General features: G+C 39.6%; 1 protein-coding gene across 9 annotated transcripts in view; it reads left to right on the top strand.

Moving 5' to 3' along the window:
- LOC119646149 (cGMP-dependent protein kinase, isozyme 2 forms cD4/T1/T3A/T3B) overlaps positions 1-25,752 on the top strand; it is a 533,343-nt gene that overhangs the window by 396,191 nt on the left and 111,400 nt on the right. The window contains exon 1 of one of the 9 annotated variants that reach the window (XM_038046511.1): positions 22,100-22,744. The exons of the other annotated variants lie outside the window; for them this stretch is intronic. The gene's annotated coding sequence lies outside the window, so the exon portion shown is untranslated. Of the gene's footprint in view, positions 1-22,099; positions 22,745-25,752 lie in introns of those variants that run through there. 9 annotated transcript variants of the gene reach the window in all.

Genomic DNA, 25,752 nt, shown 5'->3' with positions numbered 1-25,752 from the left:
CATCTTTGATCCGTCCGTAAAGAATACTGTGTCATAGTCTTGCAACACACGGCCGGTTTTCCACTTTGCCCTGGTTGGAAGGTCCACAGCAAAGTTTCTCGTGAAGTTCAGCTTGATGTGAAGGTCTAGGGGAAGGAGATGCAGGAGTACTTTGAGAGCATCTGCCGGGCAGGACTGCAGAGCCCTCGCAGCACCTGCACACGCGGTTCTTTGAATCCTATATGACACTATATGTTTCCCTAAAAATACCGATAGACACCTTCTGTAGCTTCAGGGTTTAGTCTGTTCCATCAAGATTTTAGTTTTGATGCACACTCCGGTCGATTTGCTTCTTCTTCATTTCAGTGTTCTTGGGAGTGATATGTTCCGTTAAAGCAACTTCTCCAAATCTTTTGTACCATTAGATACCACGGTGGCTAAGTTCATTTTCGACTTCAATATGGAGTTATGACACTCGCCAAGAAAAATTGAGAAATGTGTTTGAAGGAAGGGATTCTGCACCAGTAGTTATCATGGTGAAATTTTGAACAGCTAATTTTGAACACCGAGCGTACTAGTTTCGTCCGTCTATTTTCCGAGAAATAGATAGTAGAGGGCCGACTCATTGACGGTCGAGTATGAAAGAAACGCGATGACATCAGTGGGATCCAAATTGATCGCGGCATGTGCTTCTAACTGTTTTCGATCACGCATAAGACCACACTAAAAAAAAAACGCAAACGTTGGTCAAATCAAACAGCAGCAAAGCTGACCTCGCAGACTGCAGGAATGTCCCTATATCTTTCTGGTACAAAAGCCAAGAGTTCGGCCTAACAATATCTGTGGGAGTGGATCAGCTAAGTGGGCTACGATTTTGTACGACCCAGAAGATCGAGAGCCTGTGTTTTGACTTCAAAGTTGTTAGAAGCAATCATGTCAGGACAATTCTATACCCAGTTAGTTAAAATTATCTTACAATATTAGGTTATTGGCAAGAGTATTGAATTCTTGATAGGTTGCGATCCGAACGCTCAATATATGGGTTCGGAAAGTAGCAAGTCGCAGTCGTAGCGGAGAGAAGCTAGTTGCCTTCCTCACCTAGAGCGACTTCTAGCAAATATTTTTTTGTAGCATATCTTGTTCTGGGCTACGTGTCCAACTCTTTGGAGAAGGTTGAGTGGTGGTAACCATAGCAAAGTCTGGGAAAGATAACTATTCAAACCCAAAGAACTCAAATTTTTGCTGAGATATCGTTAATTTGATTGGCAATTGGCTTTCAGTAATTTCAAATAAAACTATGATGGTGCTATTTGCAAAAGAAGGAAACTAACTGGTCTTTGTCTTCAGCTGTCAGAAGAAGTTTAGGAGTTATTTTAGATAAGAAGCTTTTTTAAAAGGAAGATGAAACAAACTGTCAAAGCTTAGGGGTTGTGTAGACGGACCTTTAGGGGACTAAGGCCTTATGTGGTAATGTGGATATATATATGTTGCTATTATTAGATCGATGTTTGCCTATGCATCCATAGTGTGGTGATTAAATGCAATTGAACTGGGTCTAGTTAATGGAGTTTAGAAGGAAATGAAATCTAAGATGTCCTTACAAAAGAAGATTCCTTCATGCCCGGGTCGTAATCAGACGATACAACGCTGGTATCAGAAATTGGGAACAAACTTTTCATAAGCACAAGCGGGAGAGCCTAAATAGTGCTAGGTATACGAAACTGCCTATCAGAACTAAGCATATTGCGAAGTTTATCCTGTCGAAAAGCAGGAAGACTAGCAGAAGTATTGTGAGGAGGTAGTGTGGCTATTCTGGCGTCCTTAGCTGGACGTAACTTCAGAGTAGTAATTCTTCGGGATGATACGTGTCTATGCCGTAAGAAGGAAGCTGAATCTGCAAAACCTTTCTTATATGAATGCGTCGCCTATTCCGCCGGTGTACTCCAGTTGCAATCGATAGCCCCAGATCAGTTCTCTGATACGTAAATACAACTGGGGTATTCTCTTAGATGAAGGCTTCGAGCACAATGGAGCATTATCGTCTGATTACTCAAGGACTATGCTCCTCCCTCACACTATACACTATACTATACTATACACTATACACATACTAGCTTGGGTGATGATAAACGTTCGCAATGGCAAGCAATTGCAATCATTGACAGTAACATCGCTCTAGTTCACTAACTGATGCATTGCGGCCATTGAGTTAAGGTAAGGGAGATAAAAAGATTTAGGTATGAGAGGGGCCAGGTCCGTGTAACATTCAGGAAGACCAAAAGCGTGTTCGAATGAGCATTCTCAATGGTTCGTTCGCGTAGTGTAGGTACGGCCGGTCAGGAGATTGGGGCTGATTAAGATGAAATTTAGATGGACTACATTCCAAAAGGGAAAGCCAAAATTGTGTACTGGGAGAGATCCCCCAAAACTTTTGATTCTTCCGGAAAAATAAAGGGAAGTCATTTTATTTGAGCAAAGAATGCCCCTGATTTGGATATTGTGAGCACCATATTTCCGCTGAATCTAGAGGATCCGGGTTCACTAATTCCAGAGCGATTCGTTTATGACAATTTGACCGCTTCTAATCGATTTGAAAACGACTTCGCCTTTCTATATTCTTTGATCATAAGAGACCATCTGGTTTCTTTGAAGTCCATCTCGATTAGCATAGAATGCATTTGACTATAAAATGCTTGCCTGTGTTGAGCATTTCGCAGACTATCTCCAATGCAGCATAACATAAATCCGTCATAGCAGTGAAAGTTCAAACGGATATTGAGGTCTACGGGTACCAACATGATAAAACCAATAAAACATTTATTAAATCCCACCAAGAACCTCAACAGTCGGCACAGTTCCATTGTCTGCTCGAAATTCATTGTGGAAAGATTGTATGGTAATTAACATACAATAATTCTTGCCAGTACGCCAGGTGTGACAGCAGTGCGTGCCTAGCACCTCAGCTGCTTCCATTATTCCCCAGGTAAAAGGTAAAAAGGGGTCTCTGTAGCGTTTAAATTGGAATAAATTTAAATTTGCGCGCTCGAGACACGACAAACTATCCACGCATATCAGGGTTCTGGTTACGCTTCGTGATCAAAAGGAAAAGAAATTTTATGTGAAATCACAATATGCAATAAAGTGCAATTTATTGTTAATGCAACGTTACAGTCTGCAGGATGTGATTGCAATCATTGTTCTAGGCGTGATTGGTTCAGGATAATGGGCCGACCAGTTGGAGAGTAAATTGAAGGTTTGGTTTGGTTTGTGCACTTGTCTATTGATCAAGTTTCACACGGGTTTCGATTGCTCGAAATCAATCAACTATATAGATTACAAGAGATGTGATTTGCGTTATATTATTCTCTTCATTCTTTCGAGGCATTCCCGAATAACCGAGTTCGAAACCAGGGCTCTGTTATATTCCAGGCATTCATATCGTGCGATGGAATGGATCCAAGCGTCACCTAGTGTAGAATAAAAGCATAAAATTCGCCATCCATTGTACTTTAAGCACAACCATGTGCTATGACATTTTGCGGTATTGCATCGTTACCACGGAGCAAAACATTGCACAAGGGCACAGTCAATGGGAAAGGGCACAAAGAGCAATGTCGGACATGATCTCATATCCTGTTGCTATTGGAAGTTTGTATTTTGCTTTTAATCGACCCATTTAACAAAATATCCGCTCGAACGCTCAGACCGAATCGTATCTTTCCTATTGTTGTAATCTCGACAATACAGACAGCTATACTGGGCGTAGGGGCTGTTCCAAGAAACTGGAGATGAATCGTGCAATTGCAATACATATATGAGCCGCATGATTGCACGATCGATATGATCTTTCTAATGAGAGCTGCCTGCAAAACTTCAGCTTGAGATGGAGTATGTTAAGTCATAATTGGTCACGCTGAAGTTGTTCAGAGAGAATCTTTAGTTCTTCCTTCTTTTAGCTATTAGTATACAGATAGGTGTTGATGGGAATCAAGTTCACCTCACTAAAGCCAATTGTATTGTATTTTCTATCAAGTTAATATGAATGGGGTTACAAGTTGCAGATACTTCATAATAATGTATCGATATTGGAAGCAAAGAGGAAGTCCAACTGAAGTGGGTGGTTTCATCGCATAATAAATTGTCAGGTTTGCATACCAAAACCATATTATGTGACACTCTCTTTCAGGGCTATAGAGAGGAAACCCCGGATTGGGGACTTCACTATCATGCCTTCAAATGCAGTTATTTCGTTGTATATCACTACTTGGGCTTCCCAAAAAAAATGGCACAGTCGCAGAAAATCACCTTCCTTCTTCACTCACTTCTTCACTTCCCTTTTGTGCTCCTCACCTGAGATCGTTTTATGGATATCAGTATCCCAATCTGAAAGGCTTCTAGGTCACCAACAACCCAGACAAGTTACTTTCCGCTTTAGCGCTTCTTCCTTTGTTGCCTAAAAGGTGTATGGGGCAATAAGAAGACCTCGAGGGCATCTTCAATAATTACATACCATCATGCAAGCGATCTCTGCCACAGAATAAATGCTTTATTATGCCGAGTAATTATGCCCAGCTTCGTCTTTGTTTGCTTTCTTGACCCGAAACTTTGTCACCCCGTATCCTAAAGCAAATTTCCAGAAATTCTTGTGTTTGTCGTATGTACTATTATTACCTCTTTTAGGAGTCACGATTTCTCTCTGACTTCATCAGAACCTTCTAGAGACCTATCTCTGAGTAGAATCCCTTCAAATATATCCCTTACTTTATATATTACACACCTTATTTGACATGGCGATGGTGACCTGAAAGAAGATTGGGTAGTTCCTCATTCCATCTGAACTTAGGCTTTCTACTGGCCGAATGTGTGTGAGCATCCCGGCATTGAGTTGCATTGAGTACCTCAAAAAACTTTCCTCTCTGCCGGTACCTAATTTACTCTTTTGGATCATTTCTCACAATATTTATACATGAACTGAATGGCTCTCATAGGAAGAATCGCCCAAAGGAGCCGTTTTTTGCATAAACATTCAATGATGGATTTATAACGAGTGCCACCTGATATCCCGGACACCGCCTCCTGTGATAAACATTATGTTTCAGTTTATTTCGGCCATATTTTAAAATGTTTTGTGTAATAACACCACACCATTCTGCGAACGTGTTTAGTGTTGTAGAGAGTTTCCAGCAGATCTTCTTAATTACCCACCACCAACCACCGTTAAGATAGCTCTTCTAATTTTTTTAGGTAGGTAGGATCGTACGAGCCCTAGTGCCAATAGTAGGTAAAATCCTTACTCAGCTCCGCTGAGATATCCACAGCTTCCCTCAGTATGGCCAAAGAACCAAAGTATATAGATCGTATTGTACAAGGGAAGCCTGTCTTGGGTGTTGTGATATGGGGTAAAGCGCTAGCCTCGCAAACTTATTGTGCAAGGTTCGAATCCTAGTCGCCATGGATAGTGGTGTTCGTCTTTGCCTCGCAGCTGTGAACTTATCACTCTCACAACGCTAAGTGTGATGAAAATGAAATTGATGCACAGTCTTACTAAAGATTGAGAACAAAAAAGGAAGCAACAATTACAACAAAGGTGTTAATGCCCGACAATGCACAAACGAGGAAACAGGAAATATATATACATACGTCAAAAGCATTTCCTTGATTTGTAACGCATTCTTATACCAGTTTGGAGTTCAGCTAATTAGAGGAATCTTTCGATAGCGCCAACAGAAGCGTGTCTAGAGTTTTCTACACAGGAGGGTCATTTCGGAGAAACTAATAGCTATAATTAGAGCAACATATGAAGGCGCAAAATGCCACGTGCTTCGCTGAAGTAAAACTTCAGAGGAATTTGAGGACCAAAGTCTGTTAGTAATCGGTGACGTTCTTTATGTTGCCTTGTCCGGATGACTTCATTTGGGCATGGTAATATATCTTTCCTCAAATACTCTGACTAGGCTGATGACATGGGTTTGCTCTCTCACCGAGTCATAGACCTAGGGCAAATGTCTTTGGAGAAGAGTCGGACGGAAGACAAATACGATCAAAACCAAGGTTCTTAGTTTGACTGGTCATCAAACTTTTCTAATCTGCATTAATGGACAGACAATTAAAGGCGTCGATCAATCTCTATATCCAGGAAGCGCCAACGGTGGATCGAACTTCATATCGCTCCACGCACTAGTAGCATTAGATCTGCCTTTGCTGTTTTGCTCAACATCTCAACACCAAGATCAAGTTGAGACTGTGCTGTGCTTACCTATAAAAGTAGCGCATGGAAAGTGACCACCACTGTTCTCCATAAGCTCGAGGTTTTCGTCAACAATTGCCTACGACATGTTATCGGGGTATTCTGCCCTCCTGCAATTTCGAACGGAACATTTCGTCGGCGATTTGTCCGTATACCGTGATGAGAAAGCGGGAATGGCACTGCATAGGTCATATATTGAGGAAGAAGCACAATTATGTCCACTATTCCAAGACAACAAACGAATGAATCGCTCTAGAAACACATGGGACAGAATAGTATAGGAGAAGTGTGGCTGGAAGTACTTCTTCCTGGTACTTGTGACTTTAGCCACCCGTTCTCTTTGCTGTGTTCGTAAACGTCGGTATTTCCGGAAATCAGTTGCTGGTTTAATGAGTAGTTCCCGGCCATGCTTTTCTAGTCTACTCTGTTGCTCGAACTTGTTTCCAATTTTTTACCCAAATGGTCATGTTATCCTTCCATATCGGAAATAATTTCGATGTTTTTTCTGCTTAGGTACCCTGAACCCTACTAATATCCCCCCAAAATTTTTTCCCTTTTGCTCACATATACATATATGAAAAGGTGTCAATTTTCAACAAACCCCGAGGGCCGCCGTTGTTCATTTTCTTTAAGTCCCAGTGATCCTTACATAGCAACTTTTCGTTGACTATTGTGACGAATTGGATTCTGTTTAATCAGATTATTCATATATAATAACTAGTCGCGCTTTTGTGGCGTATATGGTAGTTTTGAGTTGCACCTCCATTTCGGTTCTGCTATGGACCTGCAAATAATGGAACTTCTTATACTTAACTTTCCTTTATATATTTCCGAACAGCCTTGAGCTTAAATGTTTGAAATCTGTTTGAAATATCAAATTTGATCATTCTGTGATTCGTCATAGAGGGCTTATGCTAAATTCCAGTAGTACACTCATAAGAACTTTTTTCCTTACTGTTGTCTATGTCGTTATGTTGTCTATGACATCATCCTCTACCTCCATCATTATTCCTCAGGGAAGATTGGCAGTCACCATAGGTATTGTTGTCGATAGCTCTGCATTATTCCACCCTGACAATTTATGGAGTAGCTAGATTACCAAGTTACATATCTAAAATGGTTCCCGATTATTTCCTACTCTTCAGGAGTTGATGTAGAATAGTTGTAGTAGTAGAATAGTTGCACTAGTGTAGTCTACCGGCTGCTAGCTTCGTCTTTATTCTACTTGAGACTTTCTCCCTCTTGAGCTTAGATTTCATGGTAGCAGTTCTCTTTGAGGCTAATCTCCGCTGTTCCTATCTCATTTGGCTTCTCTCTTTAAGGCTTAGATCTATCCTGAGCCTTCTTGAAGGAGTGTCTCAGTTCCAGGCCTTCGCCTCTGAACCATTGTCAGCTACTTTCTTTCCAAAGTATATGACGTGAGGCGTAGTCTCATTAGTCCCTGCCTCTGATCATTAATTTTTGTTGGTTTATGTCTTTGCCGGAAGGCAATGTAGCGCTTAACTCGACTGCCTAACTTCTCAACTTCCCTCGCTTGGATGTTGTCACCTAGTTATCAGTATTGTGGAAATAGGCTTCCATCTGACGCGCCAGCGGTTGATGTGGTTTGGCCTCCGAACTGTTATATTATACGCAGAGGATCTTCAAAACGAGTGGTCTTGTCTTGGGTTCTCATCCTATTTTGGCAGCCTCAGATCGTACAAATGGAAGATGACCCTTTATAAGTGTGAGTCTCGCTGGTTAATGAGGAGAAGGGAAAGAAGAAGGGGGAGTCCCCAAATAGAAGAACTTAGTAAAACTTCACGTTTATATATAATTCGATAGAACAAAAAATATTAATATACGAAAAACTAATAATCAGATAATATTCCAAAAAAAAAACTAAGAAGAAAAAAAAGGATGAATGAAAGGAAGAAGATAGAAATCAATTTAGCAATCCCTGGAGCTCTTGCGTTAATTTTCAAAAGAGCCTAAGTGCAACTATTCTCTTATAATTTTTTTTCTTCACTTTTTTGAGAGTCCGTCTCATATTATTTTCTCCGGATTTGAAAAATGTCTCTTTTTCGATCTTGCTCCGTTCAACCCAAAAGAACTCCTTAAATTGCTTTAGTTTTCCGATCTTCACATTCAGAAAATTCAAAGAATATCCTACTCCAGCAACGCATACGAACCAAATCCCCTAGGCAGCTCATTTCCCAGCCCATCCTCGCGCATCTTTCCAATGTCCAGCTAATTTCTCGGCAAAAACAGAATTCATCAATATCAACAACAAAAGCTACTTCAATTTTTTTTACCTTCCTCTAGTCAATAAAAAAGTCGCACAATATCATAAACAAACCCCGGAAATACATCTCATTACTGAGAGCATTCAGGTTCACGGTGAAAACAACAACAAGAAAGGTTAATGATCGCTTTGGAAATATCTGAGAAGTTCATTGTTATTATTAGCAATATTTAAAGGAATGTTAGGGTGTGGGAAAGATAAAGAGGTGAAAGGGTTTTGTGGAAAAAACTGCCAAAAGAAAAATCAAAATGGTCATTTGTAAGTTAATATTTTAAAATATGTGAATGTCGAGATAGAAAGTAGGGAATTGAATGGACTTCAATGGAGGTATTGAAGGAACTAGTATAAGGCAAAGTGAACAAAATAATGCACCTACTGTGGAAGCACGGGCAATGTAATCTTATCACCCGTGATGCGGCGTTTCATGTTGTGCAGTTCGCCTAATTCTTAGTCATGCATGAGTTCTCGAGTCAGCTCCTCATTGCTAGCCCCGAATGCGGCTGGACGATGTTGCTTAATAGTGGTGTATTTATCTTTCGGTGGGGGATTTGCCAAGAGATCCAGTCATGTCCACCTCTTCAGTAATCCGATGTATCATTATTGATCCGATAATATCGAAATTGGGCTTCGACTTGTATTATATAAAACAATATTGTTGCATCTTTCAAAACTGTGAGAGTTTAAGGATGATGATGCTGCAGACGATCACAGTTACGGGAGGGTGTCCAGACCACGGAGCAGTACTCGAAGACGTTTCTAACGAAGGAATTGAAGAGAGTTACGGACGTGTGGAAGCAGTCAAATCAGGGAACAAATTTGGAACTTTATTAGTGAACTCGAGGCAGTGTGTGTAGACGCGAACATTATCGAGTTCTTGAGTGTAGTTCTGATTTAATAAGGAATATTCGTCAAGAGAGTAGGAAAAGGAAGTGGGTGAGAGTTGGAGCGAGTAGCACATAGAGTGAAATTTTCTGATGTTAGTGCTAACCTATTAGCACATCAGCGAACCAAACTGTCTAGATTTGAATGAAGGGAGACACAGTTCATAGACGGCGATAGAGCGGAAAATAGCTTGAGATCTTCGTCATAGAGCAAACCGGGACAAGTAAGAGGGAGGCTCTTGATAAAAAATAAGAATAATAAAGAGACCAGAATATAGCCTCGTGGGACTCCAGAGGAAGAGAAAAGGAACGGGATGTGTAGTCATCAGAGGAGACGCGGCAGGATCGGTTGGTAAGCCAAGAGGCAAGCCATATTACAAATTGAAATGCTGTAAGAGGTGAGTTTGGACAAAAGTATCTTGTGGTTTATAGTGTCGAAGGCTTCAGCAAGTTTAATGTAGAAAATATGCACTTTCTGTGTATCTTGTGGTTTATAGTGTCGAAGGCTTTAGCAAGTTTAATGTAGAAAATATGCACTTTCTGCTGTGAATTAAACATTTGGGAGTGAAAGGAGTGTTGGAGGCAGTGGGCATCTTGTCATTGCTCTTTCACTATGAGGTGGCCAAACCAGTCATTGACATACCTTTCCAGAAAAGGATGAGAAGAGCGAAATAGAAAGGCAATCTCAGCAAAAGTCCGATCACCACTTTTGTGAATGAGGATGATGACAGCTTCTTTCCAATGGTTCTTTTCAAGGCTCTTGTTGAAAATAATAGAGAGGGGAAGCGGAATAGACTCACCAGTTTTAGTCAAATAGAGGTTAGAACGACCGTCAATGAGGCACTCGTCATGGATTGAACGTTTTTGGCAAAATGACTCGTACTCTATCAGCGCATCTCCACCAGTTGGCTTGCCAAGTGCCAAGTCTCTGTTACAATGACTGTGTGAGTAAATTCCTAACCCACGAGAAATTACTACTTCCGTAGTTCGAGTTTCACTCAAACTCTTAGATGTTTTTCGCCCATTCGTCCCCTTGTTTGTTATCTGATTTTTAGCCAGTCTAGGGGAACTGTAGAGTGTCGAAAGTAGGGACATGTCCCTCTTGCAGAATTCAACTGTATTATTCCAAGGAATCATATATTTCTACAATTCCTCAACATTTTGTTTCCTACGTTATCAATTACAGGTTAACTCGGTTTCGTTGAAATATTGAATCTGATTAACAGCCCTCTCATTGGTGAGTGGGTGTTTCTCAGAACTTTAATATTTCTCTTTTTACACTCGCACTTTATCACATACATAGTCTGATCTCTGTGAGATGGTTATAAATTTCACCATAGAATTATATTGCAATCACCGCAACATGCAAGCAATGCAATGAACCTTTGGTATTAACTGAGGACAGGTGGGCGTAGTAATGTGTCGAGATTGTTCTCAATTTTCATTCATGAATAATAGCAGGTGGTTGATGGCGTATCTATTCTCATAAAGCTCGCCTTTCAGAAGAATCAGTTAAGATATTGTTGTATCTCTAATGCATGTTTTGATTATTGGAATTGTTGCAATAATATTACGATTCGTTTCGACTTGGTAATTTGAAACTTGTCGGAATATCCTAAGTTATAGTTTTGCCTGCAGATAAGTTCTTTATTATTTTGTAATTGCAAACTATTTGCAATTTATGTTTGGAAATGGTAGGGAAATCCAATATGATGCATGCTGGATTGTTGAACTGTCTAATTGTTTTAACTTGGGATTAGTGCTGGCGGATCTAATCGTACATTAACGATAATTGAGTAAAGCATTCGAGAGATAGGGTATATGACTGGATTGAGTTGTAGCTCATGCTTCTCATCAATAAAAAAATAGATAATACATATATATTTATATATACACATCTGACGAACACAATGGTAACTCATATCTTGAAATCAGTACAGTTGTTCTAAAATATTTCGATACGACTCAAAAAGTATCACACGGCTCACATAAACCTACTTTTTCTCGGTCGCACACCCAATGCACCCCAATTACAAGAAAATATCGGTATCACTTCCAATCGACCCGCCTCAAACAAAACTTTATGTAATTGAAAACTTTGCAACAAACAAACAAATAGCGAAAAAATCTATTACAAAACAATTTAGTAGCGGAAGACTACACATCGAAAATTGGGTCGAAATGTATCCATTTTCTGATCACGTTTCGTCCGAAAAAAAGATACATCTATTATCTGTTTTGTCTTACACTGCGGGCGTAGTGGCTAAGGTTAAGTAAAATCGCTGTTACACCGCTATATTACAGATACTGTAGATACTTATCTTATTCTCATTTTTTCGCCTTACTTTGTTGTATTTTATTTCTTTAGACTTTGGATAAAATTACCTCTGAGATATCTTAACATTCAAAGCAGATGTTGTCGCCCACCTGGACATTCACTTTTCTTCACCAGCTCGGTTAGTTGAGCACTGTGCCACTAAGGTTGGCTGGATGGAATATCATTGGGTTACCAAAGAACCAATGTTTAGGTACTCGTTTGTATTTTGCTAAGGCGCGTTTGATGGAGTCGAGGAAACTGCCAGTAAAGTAAAGGAAAAGTAAAACGAAGAGTGATTTGAGTTACTTATGTATTAACTGCCAACAACACTTTTGAAATATTGGAACTCGTTGTATCTGGACTAACGTGATTCCCGGACTGTGTTCACTCTGACTGCATAAGCTCTTACGATGTCATAATATGCATAATTGAAAGTACTTTGAGAAAGCAAGGCCTATTTCTTCCTGATTTGTTAGTGACATTTAGTACGCAATATTCACAAATATTTCACAATTATTCGATTTTCCGAATTGATTTTGATTTTCGAAATAACTTTACGACTAATGCAATGCAATGCTGATGGTATAGCAAGTGCAAACAGCCACTTCTGGCACTATTAATTATGTGAGAGGTACAATCAATCAAGTAGAGTTAAGTGTCTTGCCGAATCTCGATCAAGATACTTAAGCATTTCATCGCCGCATTATTTTTCATACAGGGTTCTTCTTGTCGTGGATATTTAGACAATTTGTATTTAATTCTGCGGTAGTAATTCGGTCATGCCTACCACATTTTTGAGGTTTTGTATGACACAAAACTTTATCGAAATCGATTCAATATCTGTTTATCCGTCTTTCTGTCCTGTCTGTCTGTCACACTCGATTTTTGTATTTTTGTATTTCCCTATACATGCAGTGACATCATTTTGGATTGGGATTAAGAGCGCTCCTCATATATACAAAGGGGGGTGCTAATTTTTTTCATCAAATATAGTCACGTAGGGTATCAAATGAATGGGTTCGATCAATCCTTTCCCAAACTGATTTTATTTTTGATATTGGGTGAAACACAGGCGAGGAAGAAGACTCAAAATGTGTGACCCAAAAAGTGAAAAAGGTCTCGTTCTCAGAACCTATTCCATCGGAAAATCTGAAAAAAATCACTATGGTGCATTTATATGGAATCTAGGTCTCAAATTACAGATGTGTTAGATACATTTATGTGCGTACATATATATCTATTAGTATACGGTAATAGGCAAGTTAACTCGGTTTCGTAGGTCATATTTGTTTGTTTGTTTTAATTTGTATGTATATATTTATATTTTGGAGTTTAGCAATAAATGAAGAAAGATTTCAATTCTGAGCTACGGAGGAATTGAAAAATATGCATAGATAGTTCCTCACATATTTGGTATTTCGGCTTGACAGTTTTTGCTTCGAATTACTTCCACATTACTTTCCACATCCAATGAGTTTCTTGCTTGTGCTTTAAAGTACTTGTTGAGATCTCGTATGTATTTCCGACGTTATCAGAGGCTGTCATTGATATTCCTTGAAATCAACTACCATTCCTCGTAACCCCACTCATTCGGCAGGACACTATTTATATGATTCGATCGAAGTTCCTAGAAAACACTCATGGTTCGGGCATTATCTCTCAAGTATGAATCCGATCCTTACTTTGGTGCCGGTATAGGTACCATCCGTGGAGAAAGGAGTTTTTAACTGTCGTGAAATCCAACGGGGTGATATTCTACATAGATCAGCAACGCATTCGGCATTAGATTGTGCCAAAAATTAAGCCAGATACCGAGTGGAATCAGTCGTTTTATGTTGACTTTTGTAGCTACTCTGCAAAATATTTATGCTGAATTAACGCAATTGTGCAGTGACGAATCATAAAATCAAGTAGAGTTGTAGATCAAGTGCATAATCCCTGCCGCTAACCTTTAGGTTAGTAGTTTACACATATTGAAAAGTTACCTCATTTTATTTCTAGAGATCCCTGGGATCTTCCAGGAAGGTCCTATCCAATGTCCGCTGTTTGGCTCTCCCTAGAGCGGGTAATTGTAAATAAAGTGCGCGCGTATCAGCCAACGGAGAACTGCGTAATGAAATTGCTTCACGCATTAACGCAACCTGGATGAAGTGGCTTTCCACAACTGGTGTTCTTTGTCATCGACGTATCAAAGAACGTCTCAAATCGAAAATTTACCGCAATGTCGTCCGTCCTATCGCCCTCTATGGTTCTGAGTGTTGGCCTAATAAAAAAGACAATGAACGACATCTTGAGGTAATGGAGACGAAGATGCTGCGTTAGACTAATAACGTGACATGTTTTGATTACATCCGAAATGAGGATATCCGCGATCGATATGGGGTTGCACCGAACGTGGAAAAATTGGTCACGCAATTCGTACTAACGAGAATTCAATTGCCAAGATTGGTCTAAACATCGAAGCCGATGGTAAACGACCAAAAGGCAGGCCGAAACAACGGTGGCTTGATACGCTGGATGGAAATTTAAAAGCCAAATGGCGAAACCTATCACGACGAGCCGACCCCGCTTGTGAACGGGGCAAAGGCTGAAGAAAAAGAAGAAGTGTTTTTCTTGTGTACCCTATCTAGCTAGCCGTAGTTCTCTCATTTCTGCTTGTATCATGCACAAACAATTCAATTTAGATGCTTTTCCAACAATGAGCATGCTTCCCAGAGTATCGACAGTTTTGGTTTAAAAATGGTAGTGTAAGGCGGCAAGCTAAACTACTTGCAGATGCCATGCGAGGAGCCCCCGCTTCGACCCCTGAAATCGTTTCGAAACAATCAACGAAGTCCGCAGTGTCAAACCTACTATGACTTCATGGTTTTTCTATATCTTTCCGCTTGGGAATTTCGATATGAAGCTTTTGGTAAGGCTAATTCTTTTTTATGGTATAGGCAGTTGAAATAACTCCTCTGCTTGACTGTCCAGTATCCAGATTCTCCTGTCGGCCAACACTGCACGCTACGACATATCTAATATGGTAGTTAAAGGGGGGATGTGTGAATTATTCATGGAACCTCTTCTATACCTTCCTTCTTCTCTTTACTATCTTAAGCTTCGTAGTATTGTAGTCTTCCCTCAGTCCTGGACATGAAACAACGAAACCGTAAAAGAGAATTGGATGTATTATGGCTGTATGCATCCAGAAAACCATCTCCAGTGGAAGTTTCATTAGCTGTTATATGGAAACTGTGCCGATATAGTAAGCTATGCTAACGCTCCTGGTCCGCAGTCCTTTTAATTTCAGCTGAGTTTTTATATCTATTATTGCACCAAGATACTCCGCACTAGATTGCAGTGGCAGTTTCTAGCCGTTCAGTCGTGATGATATTTTTTTGTTTTCATGGCAAATATAGCATGCTGGGCCCATATAAAGTAGGACGGTCTAGGCAACGTTCTTTGTACTATCCTCAATAAAGCAAATATAAAATGCTGAGGCCAGGGAAATATATAAAGTATGGTTTCTACATCCCACCTGATCTCTCCTGGTGGCAGGTCCCGCGACAGATCCATTCAATGTCAGTATAAACGTGTAAATACAAAACCTCGAGAAAATGCTTCAGCGTTCAACTCAGTCGACGCGTCAGGATGGCCCCGCCCTGTAGAGAAATGTGCAAGGGTTAAGGGTAAGTAAATTATTCCGAGCAAAACAAATACGTGTCTCTACGCTAAATATTGCTTTACTCATATGAGTGAAAAGGCAAACGACAACAGGTGCCATGGAGGAAAAAGCTTTGGAGCACGCGATCAAGGTAGCAGTTGTATAGTCGCGTTTGCGGACATTCACGACTTTATACTTGTCAATACATGGTTTATGAAATCAGTGTCTTATATTCCTAGATGTTATAGTGAACAATGTCCAAATGAATGTCGATAAGAAAAAACCCTCTACCATCAGTTTGTCGACGATAAGATGCTATGCGAGTGGCATATTTACAAGAATGCCAATCGGGACACAAAGGAAACGATCGCAGTTACCTGAGTGCCCATTACAAAGATCTTTACGATATACTGGACCCTCACCGGCGAGAAAAATTTCTATCAACTTGTCACAAGTCGACATCAACATACACAGGATACTGAATATTTTCGATGCGTCAATGACAAGAATGATACTTTGCTATAGATAGTGGGAATATTTCGAGGAGATTTCGACATCATAATTTGTTCATCCTCCACTTCCGCAAGCACTGCCGAAATTTGGAGCCAACTGTCAGTGCCACAGAAGTCGAGGCAGCAATCAAATGAATGAAATCGGGGAAAGCAACAGGACTTGTCGACATCATATGTTAGATTTGAAAGCGAAGAGTTTGGACTTAACACTATGGCTCAGTGAATTCTCCAATCCGGTTATTCAAGAAGGTAGAACACTATTTGCCTGGCAAAACGCTATAGTTCCAATATGGAAGAAGATTATTGAACGTATTCTTGACAACTGTACTCATGACATCATTTAAATAACCGTAAATAAAGGGCAGTTTGCCAAGAACTGTAGAACCACTGACGCAATACACGCTTTGCGGTTACACATGGATAAACCTCATGGGAAGTATCGCCCTCTTTACAATGTATTTATGGATCTATAGGAGGTGTTTAATCGTATCCCACACGAACTCATCTGGTATGCTGTACGGCAAAACCTAGTACCAGAAGAACAAATGCCATCGTGTAGCCACTTTGGTCACGCTGCCACTGAGAGGCACCTCGCTAATTCAATATTTCTATTTATAGGAAAGTGCGAATTGTGAATCGTTTCCACTACCCCGTGGAGGACTGCCTCAGTAGATCTTCTTTCAAATGCAGATGCCGGGACTTTAACGGCGATTCATCGGGGATTGACGTAGGATATAAATCTGAGAGGCGTTTCAAGGCTCTCGATACAAAGGAGATACGTTCTTAGGTGGATCCATAGTTTCGCCTTTGGACAGAATCTTACTGAGTTTTGCTGAATAGCAGCTGTTTTTGATGGATTGATTGATGCCCAATAAGAACCTCCTCTTGAGAGTGCTAATCGTTTTTTTAGGACAGTCCTTGTAGGGTTTCGAAAATTTGTGTTTCTGTAGTACATAGATCCACAGTGGCAGGGCTTCCTTCCAATGGGGCAGAACGCCTTGTGGGTACCCTCGGGGCACAGGAAATCTTTTATTCGCTTCACTATTAGAAAGCATGTCTTAGGGTTGCCTGCATCAAATTGATTATAGAATATATTGAAATATTTCCCAAGGGACTCTTTAATGATCAAGCCCCTAACCCAGGGTCCTTGAAATTGAACTATGCAATATTCTCTTCCGGGAGAAAATCACCAGGCGCTTGCCTGAAGGAGCAAACCGCAAGTACTAAAGGATAATTTTGCCGCTTTAAGCAGCGTCTTTCTCGATCAGTTTGAGTCTAAATATGTTAATTTTGACATTTGGCAATTAAATTACATCACTGATCATCATTCATGTTGGCTTCACATGACTCCAGGAAATCGCCCCAGAATCTGGGAAGAGTCAAAGTATAGAAACGCAATCTATATATCGTCTAGCACAACATCGTCTCCATGCTCTGTTGAAAGTTGACTTTTGTTAATAACGAAGAGAAAATCAAAACTATGTAAGTTCGTTGGCATCTGCGTGAAGTTTACGGTTTCCTTGCAATAACCTTCCATATCGTTATCCAGGAAGCTGGGCAAAATTCTTGACGTTTCCACTTTTCATGCTCTGTTGGAAAGTTCGAAGGTATCAGAAGAAAATGGAGCAAATTAGAATGACACAAATTTGAAATACTAATGAAGTTGATTGAACTACTTTAATCTCGTCCACTTTGCCTAAAGGCCTTTGAAAGGGCTCCTTTTCTGGGGTTGGTAGTAAAATCGCCTACTGCATACGCATTTTGTTCTCCGACGATGTCGACGACGTGGCTTCCTCCCGCACATAATCCAGATGTGTTACTATTGTTTCCCGAGCCAACTCAAGAACCATTGTTATTGCATTGATCGTAGAATAGGCTTGACGCATCCCATATCATCATTTCGAAAGACTGGCCCTTTCTTCAATGATTGAGAATCGCCTGTTGTATATAATCCCCTCCAATATTTTTCAAATAGTATTAAAAAAGCATATAAAATAATATGAAAACTACTATAAAACCATGTTCTGGATTTTACCACTGGATAGAAAGTATTTTCTTTCTTTCCGGCATGCACGATTTAGGAAAACTAACCAAAGAACCGTACGTGTTCTTAGCAGCAAACTGGAAAGCTCTTTCCCCTTATTGTTGCTGATTCTGTCCATAGATCTCCCGGATACCTGGAAGTATCGCAAAGCACCCAGTTCAACCAATAGCCGAGTTCGTTAAAGATTGACAATGATAATTGAACTGCTACTTGGAAAAGCCTTCCCAACGAGAATGTAGGTTTTGGAACTATATTTTTTTTTTTAAACAACTTGAAAGTTATTAACCCTTTGAAGATTGATTTTACGTACCCTTGAACTCCAAACTGGGGAACTGATTTGCGTTTAAAGGGAAGCTTGTCCGCTTGGGCCTTTTTAGGATGAGCTAGAAACACGCGTTTACAACTAAATTCTCAAAAATGCTATAGGAGTTGAGAAAAGTAATTCTTTTCGTTCAAAATTCTAAAGTGTAGTATTGCCTTTAGCCTTTACCATATAACACCAAACTATATAGCATTTCCTTTTATTTACCTTGTTGTTCCTCTTCTAAAAACCTATCGGTCATTATTACGGACACCAAAGTGACCACCGCGAGTAATATAATTTATAGTGTGGCTCAACATGTCAACACTGCGTGGTTGTCCGTAGTATCCCCACCCAACTGACAATTTCGTTACGCTTTGGAGGTATTAGTCACGTCAGCAATTAATCCTTAAATGATTTTCGAAAGAAAGTGCTGAGCTGGTTTGCAGCAGTATGGGTTAATTTTGATGATTTGTATTCGTCTGTACGGTTTTATGCTTCCCATTCATTTGATACTCGTTCCTTCCTGCCCCGTGGACAGTTTTTATTGTGATGCCTAAGAACGAGGGTTCCGTGGACTACAAGCGCGAAAGTATGCTGCTTTCCAACTGGTCCAGTCCGCCATTAAATGTTTGGCGGACTTAGGAATCCCTCAATTCCTAAACAAAATTATTATTTTAGCTTGGCCGGCTGTTTCTCCTCTTCCTCTCTTCAATCTGTCCTGATCGTTGATGCATAATGCTGCTCGGTGGGAAAACTAGAGGTATTAACAAATTTCTTTAAAAATACTTTTTTCGCGAATTTAAACATGAATCGATTTTTGCACTTTAGCTTAAACTTCAATTGACTGTTTAACATACTTTCTACGCCATTTTGTTTTATGTGAGTAATTCTGCGTTGCTTGCAAAGTGCAGTGCATTGATCTTTCCCCAAGGTAAGCCCATCTAGTTCCTCTCTCTATTTTTTACTTCTGAGCTTCTATTCTTTACTTTTCTTTACTTTATAGCAGACATTTTTACGATGGTTTCAATCAATCCCAACACCAATTTTCTAAACTTCAATCATTGTGTTAATACTGCCCCCAAGACTGTCAATCTGTAGTATTTCTTCCTTTTTAAGGTTACCGAATATAACCAAATGAAAAGTCTTGATTAGTGTTTTTTGCAAGGATACCTAACTACCCAACCTAAAGATCTGAAAAAATCATGCTGGTCCGGGCACATAGTTTCTAGGCCGTGTACTCATATAACCTTTCATTAAAAATCAATCAATGAAAGGCTTGCATGCCTAAAGCGTCGAGTTTGCAGTTTTCGACTTGTTGTAGTTTCCTACCAGTCCAACGGTTCACTTGTTCGGTTGCTTGGTTTCTTGGTTTCTCCCCTTCCTCATTTGATTATTTTTTTACTGGAGTGATCTGATCAGCAATTGATCCACATTGTTCGGGTTTGTATGAGGGAAACAATATCCTTGCTTGTTCTTACCTTCTTCCGGGGACAATTCAGATGCGGTACCTCGACTGTCGAAATATGCTTCTTGTCGAAGAGGAATTTAAAATTAAAAAAAAAAACCGCCTCGAAAAAACCGCTTGCATCATGCCGTTCTGAATGTCCTTTTCATAATTAGTTTCATTCAGCTCTCATCCCAGGCAAGTATTTATATCTTCAGACGTGTGCCGATATGCTCCTGCCTGATACGAAATCGGTTCATAGGAATTCACAACTTAAATCTTATGTTGCAGCGTTTATTTATCCGAATTGTCTGTTTCAACGTTTAGCTCGCAAAGCATTAAAAAAATCAGACCGTACCTTCCTCCCATCACTAATATATGCTCTTTTGATTTGGTAAAGTATTTTCGTCATTTGCGCGTGTGCTTTCACGGGCTTCCTTCATAGACCAGATCTTCAACCTAAAAGCAGCGGAGATCCTTTTGAAGAAAGTTTTTAGGTCGAACATTCCTCAGAACTCACTAAGTATTCACATGATCACATGCATTAATTACAAATAAGGAAAGGAAAGCAGCGCGAAGGACATTTCACCTTTTTCTGTTGATTACTTTACTTTTCGCCTGACCTGTTGAAACTCCTGGTTGTATTTTTAGAAATCCGACGTCCTGCTTCAATAACTAGAGTCTCACTATTCCCTGGCGACCAGCTTGACGCTCTTGGATTTCGATGCCGATCGAAGTTTTGGGTAGTACAGCATAGTGTGCGCAGTGATAAAAGGAAATTTATTATGGCGCTGGTTAGGGAGGCGGAAGGTGTTAAATATAGCAACGAATTCAGAACCGTACATCTCATTACGAACGAACTGGTAGGCGATCGCACAACTTTCGATGGTCAGGTAAGTTTACGGTCAGTTTCTAATCCGCGGTAACGAACAGTTGAAAAGGTGAAAGCGCCACTTCACCGCCGTTCTCAACCGTATAGCATTCGATGTAGTTCCGCCTCTTGTGGATGAAGAATCACTGTATAATGCGGATTAGGACTGCTCCTCCAAATAGAAATGACCTCTTCTCCCCCATTAACGCACGCAAACGAAGGAAAGCTTTGAGCTTGACAGTCTGCTGGCAGAGCTGGTCATCGTAGCTTCTGCAGTGCCTGCACTGCTAGATTCATTTCTACAGAAATGCTTGGAATCCGAGGTCTTTCTCAGAGAGTGGAAGAAGGGGGTAGTCGTTAAGATTCCGATTCCAAAAGGGCAAAAGGGCATCCCTTTTAAGTGCGACAATTTGAGACCTAAAATAATCCCAGTACGTATCAAACAATATTTCGACAGCTTGAGCGATAGAGAACAGGCTTTAATGAAGCATCACATCTTTCCTTAAAGACTTCGATAATGCTGATGGCACTCACTGAGTCATGGACTTTATCCAAATGTCTTTAGTTTTAGAGAAGCACGCGATTAGAGCAGGAAGATAATTACAAACAAGCAAAATTGTTAGTCTGATGGGTCGTTACACTATTCTTATCTGCATTTGCATATAGAAGATGCTTTGAACTTGATGTCGCTTAACGATGTTTTGTCCAAAATCGGGAAATTGAGATTGCTTCGTGCTGCCCTTTTGCCATATGAGAGCAAAACATGAAAAATGATCTCCAGTGTTACTCGAACATTTAAGCAAATCGCCAACTTTGGCTTTATTTTGGCTATAAGGATACCTTCGCAATGTAAAGGAGTTTTCCTTCGTCGCCGAGTTTCTTGACCAATCTTCATAGTCTTTCTTCAGTTTCGCGTGTTATTTTTCTGCATTGAAATATTTCCTTCTTTATTTTATTTTTTATTGATTTTTATTTCATTTTCGCTCATTTGTTATTTGTATATATTTTAAAATTTGTATATATTTTAAAATCATGGTTCTCGTATAGGCGTCGATATAATAATTCAATAAATCAATTTGGGTATAATTCTATCCACGAGTAATTAATCTCGAAAAATATATAGTAGGCATGCACGTGTGCTTGTCGTGTTTACAACCACTAGTCCCAGACTTGCCTGACAACATTTCGTAAATAAAATGTCCTTATATAGAAGCTGCAGGTAGGAGCTCAGCGATTCAAACTGAAGGTGTAAGCGTACTGGTTTCAATTATGCTGCACCGTCGAAAAAAAAACTACCAAAAAATGATGTCTGCAGTGTTACCACAAGTCCACTATACAATTGTACTTAACAGATGCACTTCCAATATGTTATCTACGACCGGTTTTCCTCCAGTTTCGCACTAGAGATTGCCCAGCGGTCTCTCACGGCTGCTTCCACTCTCATTCAGCTGCTTAGCCAAGACACATGCCACCCCCGATCGGCGTACAATTGTACGAGCTACGATCGGGCCATGTGCGATCTCCAGGTGATATGTGGATTTTATTTGAGCAGTCGCAGCTGTTGCGATCGCAGGCGCGCATCTTGTAGGCTGGTTGCTGTTCACACATGACTTGCTCGACTGGTTGACTGTCGCACATTCGAGCATGAGACAGTGCAGATTTGAATGCTTTATGCACTCAGTCTAGATCGCTTAGTACGCTCAGAGTCTGGAGTCGCGATCGCGCAATTGGGATTTTCTTTGTGTTGTCTGGATTTTTTCTTTCACTACCGCTAATGCTAAACTCCACGGGATTTTGTGATTTCAATTGATGCTGGGCATCATGAATAATGGAAATAATATTCAGTGACGGAAATTGTGCTTATTACCACGGCCTGGAGTGAGTGCGATATCGCGAAATGCTAGTGTGGTGCATATTAGCCGGAAAAAGTGAAATTTCCTCGGTTGTGATTGGAAATTAGTGAATTTATGAATAAAGTCAATATTGTGGTTCGTAAAAGAAAATAGTTGCATTGTTTTATAACAACAACCAAACGGTGGAGCCAAGAAAAATCGAATATCTGCAAACCATTGAGTGATCAGTGATCGTGCTGTTGTGCTGCTCAGTCACCTTAGCTAGCTTAGCCTTGTAGTGACTCGAAAAGCGGCTACTTGAGCTGATTAAGAGATTATTGCGGTTTGCAGGCTTTCTAGAAGAATGCAATCTTGCTAAGTTTGTAAGTTTCACTAATTTTTTCAATGACATTGTTAAGGGGTTTAGATCATGGAGCGATCAGTAGATGCTGAATTCGCAAGGTTGCGATTGGTTTCCATTTAAGTTAATTAAAAATCAAGGTACTGTATCTATATATGTTCAGGTATGATCATTCATATATACGTGTGTATATCTTACATATCTTTACAATTGTAAACATTACCGCGGGCGCGTACTTCAGGTAAATCAGCTCCAATTATCTGTATCTGATAGTGTTGAAATCAAATCGGTTTGTTTATACGCACTTTCAATTTCAAGTGGATGTTAAGTGAATTGGTTTTCAGTATTTGTTCCAAAATTAAACGCAATTCGTGTTGAATCTGTTCTTTGATCATTGGAGCACCAACTTCTACAATATCATAACTTTTCCAGCATATCCTTATAATATTCATAATTCAGTATTAGATGTAAACTAGACAAGTCATTCACACGTCTAAATATTTGGGTATTTTGCTGTATTTCTATTCATAGAATATCACACTGCTGGACTGTCTACACATAGAAAACTAAGATACAACATCCTATTCACGCTCTCCAGATATTAAAGATAAAAATACAAATTTTGCACCGGCTACTAGTTAGTGATATTATATCTCGAAAGGTTTCGGGAGAATTAATACTCAATCAACATAAAAGGAATAATTCAGATTTCTTCAACTACTACTGGTATGAAAAGTGATGTTCCTCAAGTAATCTGATTCACTTGCTATCATATATTTACTGTTTATGTGTATTCCAAAAGAAGTTGCCTTGTAGAGAGAACTGGTTCCCGAAAAACTAACACATTCGCTCGATATATCAAATATGATGCATATCTTTTATTATTGTTCCCATATCCGATAGCAGACTTGGTACTCATATCCTCCTCATCGAAATTGCATAGGCTTCTTGAAAAATATCAGTAAGTTTTGCTTTAATTCATTCAGGTAAAATTTTATGAATGATTTGCTGAAAAGTAATTTTCGGTCAGATTTAAACCGGATATGCTTTCCCAACCCAAATTGGTTGAGCTATTGTAATCTCAGGTAGTAAAGTATTCTCCGCCATACATATATCTAATTGTCCAGACTATTTACTTTGTGTTGTCGTTATATGTTTCTTAGATTCCTGATTAAATACGCTTACATTTCTTATAAAAAAAATATTCAAAAAGAATTTGACAGTTGAATGATGGTTTTCCATTTGTAGAAACTGTTCGATGGGGTTTCGATTCTACTCTTGGTTATGTTTGTGTTGTTTTCTTTTCCTGCTGAAGGGAAATTATTTAAAATTATTAAAATTATTAATAAATATATTGAGAAAGGAATAAGCAAGGTAGATGGCGGGGGGGGGGGGGCTAACCATGTACTTAGGAATTTGATATTTGCTAACTGCTGGAAGCCGGATCAGTTTGTAAAATGTTGGAAGCAATTGGCTCCCGAAATATCCATATGTGTAGAATAAAGAACAATGTCTTATCTTGAATTTTAACAAAAAAAATAATTTCCACTTCCAATTATTTCACCTTCTCACCTCTGAAGAACCTGACTTGAAAGCTTTTTGTATCTTCTTCTCCAGTTACTTATGGAGTCGCAAATCGAAAGTCACTGGCAATAAGTTTTCTCATCACTTGAGCCTTCAACAATGTGGGAGTTGTGTTTTCGACCTCGTTGTCTTTAAGGGGGTCATCCCGTGTGTCGCATCCGCGGAATCGAATTTCGTTCGACGAATGACGTTCGAATAACTTCGCTAAAACGACAAGAATCGAAGTCAAGGCCGTACATGTGTTTCTTCAAGAAACCTAAGGTATATGGACTAGGTATAGCAGATTAATGGTCAGTTAAAGTTTTATGGCTAAAAATCGCATTCTACTTTTTAAATGCGTTTTTCTCGAAACTGCATGTTGAAAATTGGCTGCCACCATAGTCCAAAATCTATCCAACGAAATTCTTTGAAATTTTCAGAACTTATTCAGAACATATTTCTACGGTCCGCAAACTAGAATAATTTCGATTCATTCAATAGTTTTTTTTAATCATTGAAGAAGCCGTAAAAAACACCAAAATTCAAAAAAAAGTTTAACGAGGCACCAAAAATTTACTTTTAATATTTTTTAATAATCCTAGTTTGCGGACTGTAGTTAAGTCTGTACGTTAAAATGCCGTTTACTTTTTTCTCCAAGATGATCGCAGCACCCTCTAGCGTGGCAGCAGAAAAACACCTTTTTGTGGAGATGGGTGTATAAATTGCCCTGCATACCAATAACGAAATATGCAATCGGGCTGGAAGAATTACTATGCACGCCCAAGATATTGATAAATCTATGGTGAAAAATTCGTATTTATATCTTCATCCAGTTCTTCAGACAAAATTTCTAAAAAAAGCCAAAAAAAACGGCCTTCACACTGGATGACCCCCTTAATGTGTTTTAAGAGAAACTATTAATGAATTCCTCCTACTTGCGCTTCGATAATTATCTTCAGAATAATAATAATAATAATAATCGTTGGCGCAACAATCCATGTTGGATCAGGGCCTTGAAGTGTGTTAGAGCACTTCATTCAAGACCGTAACGGTACACTAGGAGGCAATGTGGTCAGCATTGCGCTCGCCCGAGATTATTACCCTGATTTGACTCAGGTACTCATTCTCAGCTGAGTCGACTGGTATCCGACGTCAAATCACGATACAAATTCCACTGCCACCAGTGAGATTTGAACCGCGACCTTCCGTACGACAGCCTTGCGCTCTAACCACTCAGCTATCCGGACACAGAATACACGACTAAATACCAGCTTGGAAAAACACTATAGTTTTTAAGCTCGGGATAATTCAGGACTTGAATACAGACCTGATATTTTTTCGGGTGCCCTAAGTTTATTGTTTTTGAAAAAAATGTATTTTGCAAATTAACAATACTATTTTTGGTTCACCGTGCTGAACCGTTTAGCTTCCAGGTAAATATTTATTTCCTTTCTTAAAGTTGCTCTA

The sequence above is a fragment of the Hermetia illucens genome, chromosome 1 (genome assembly GCF_905115235.1).
Source record: "Hermetia illucens chromosome 1, iHerIll2.2.curated.20191125, whole genome shotgun sequence".
NCBI classification, from domain to species: Eukaryota; Metazoa; Arthropoda; class Insecta; order Diptera; family Stratiomyidae; genus Hermetia; species Hermetia illucens.
Note: the sequence above shows the minus strand (reverse complement) of the source record. Positions and strands in the feature narration are given on the sequence as shown.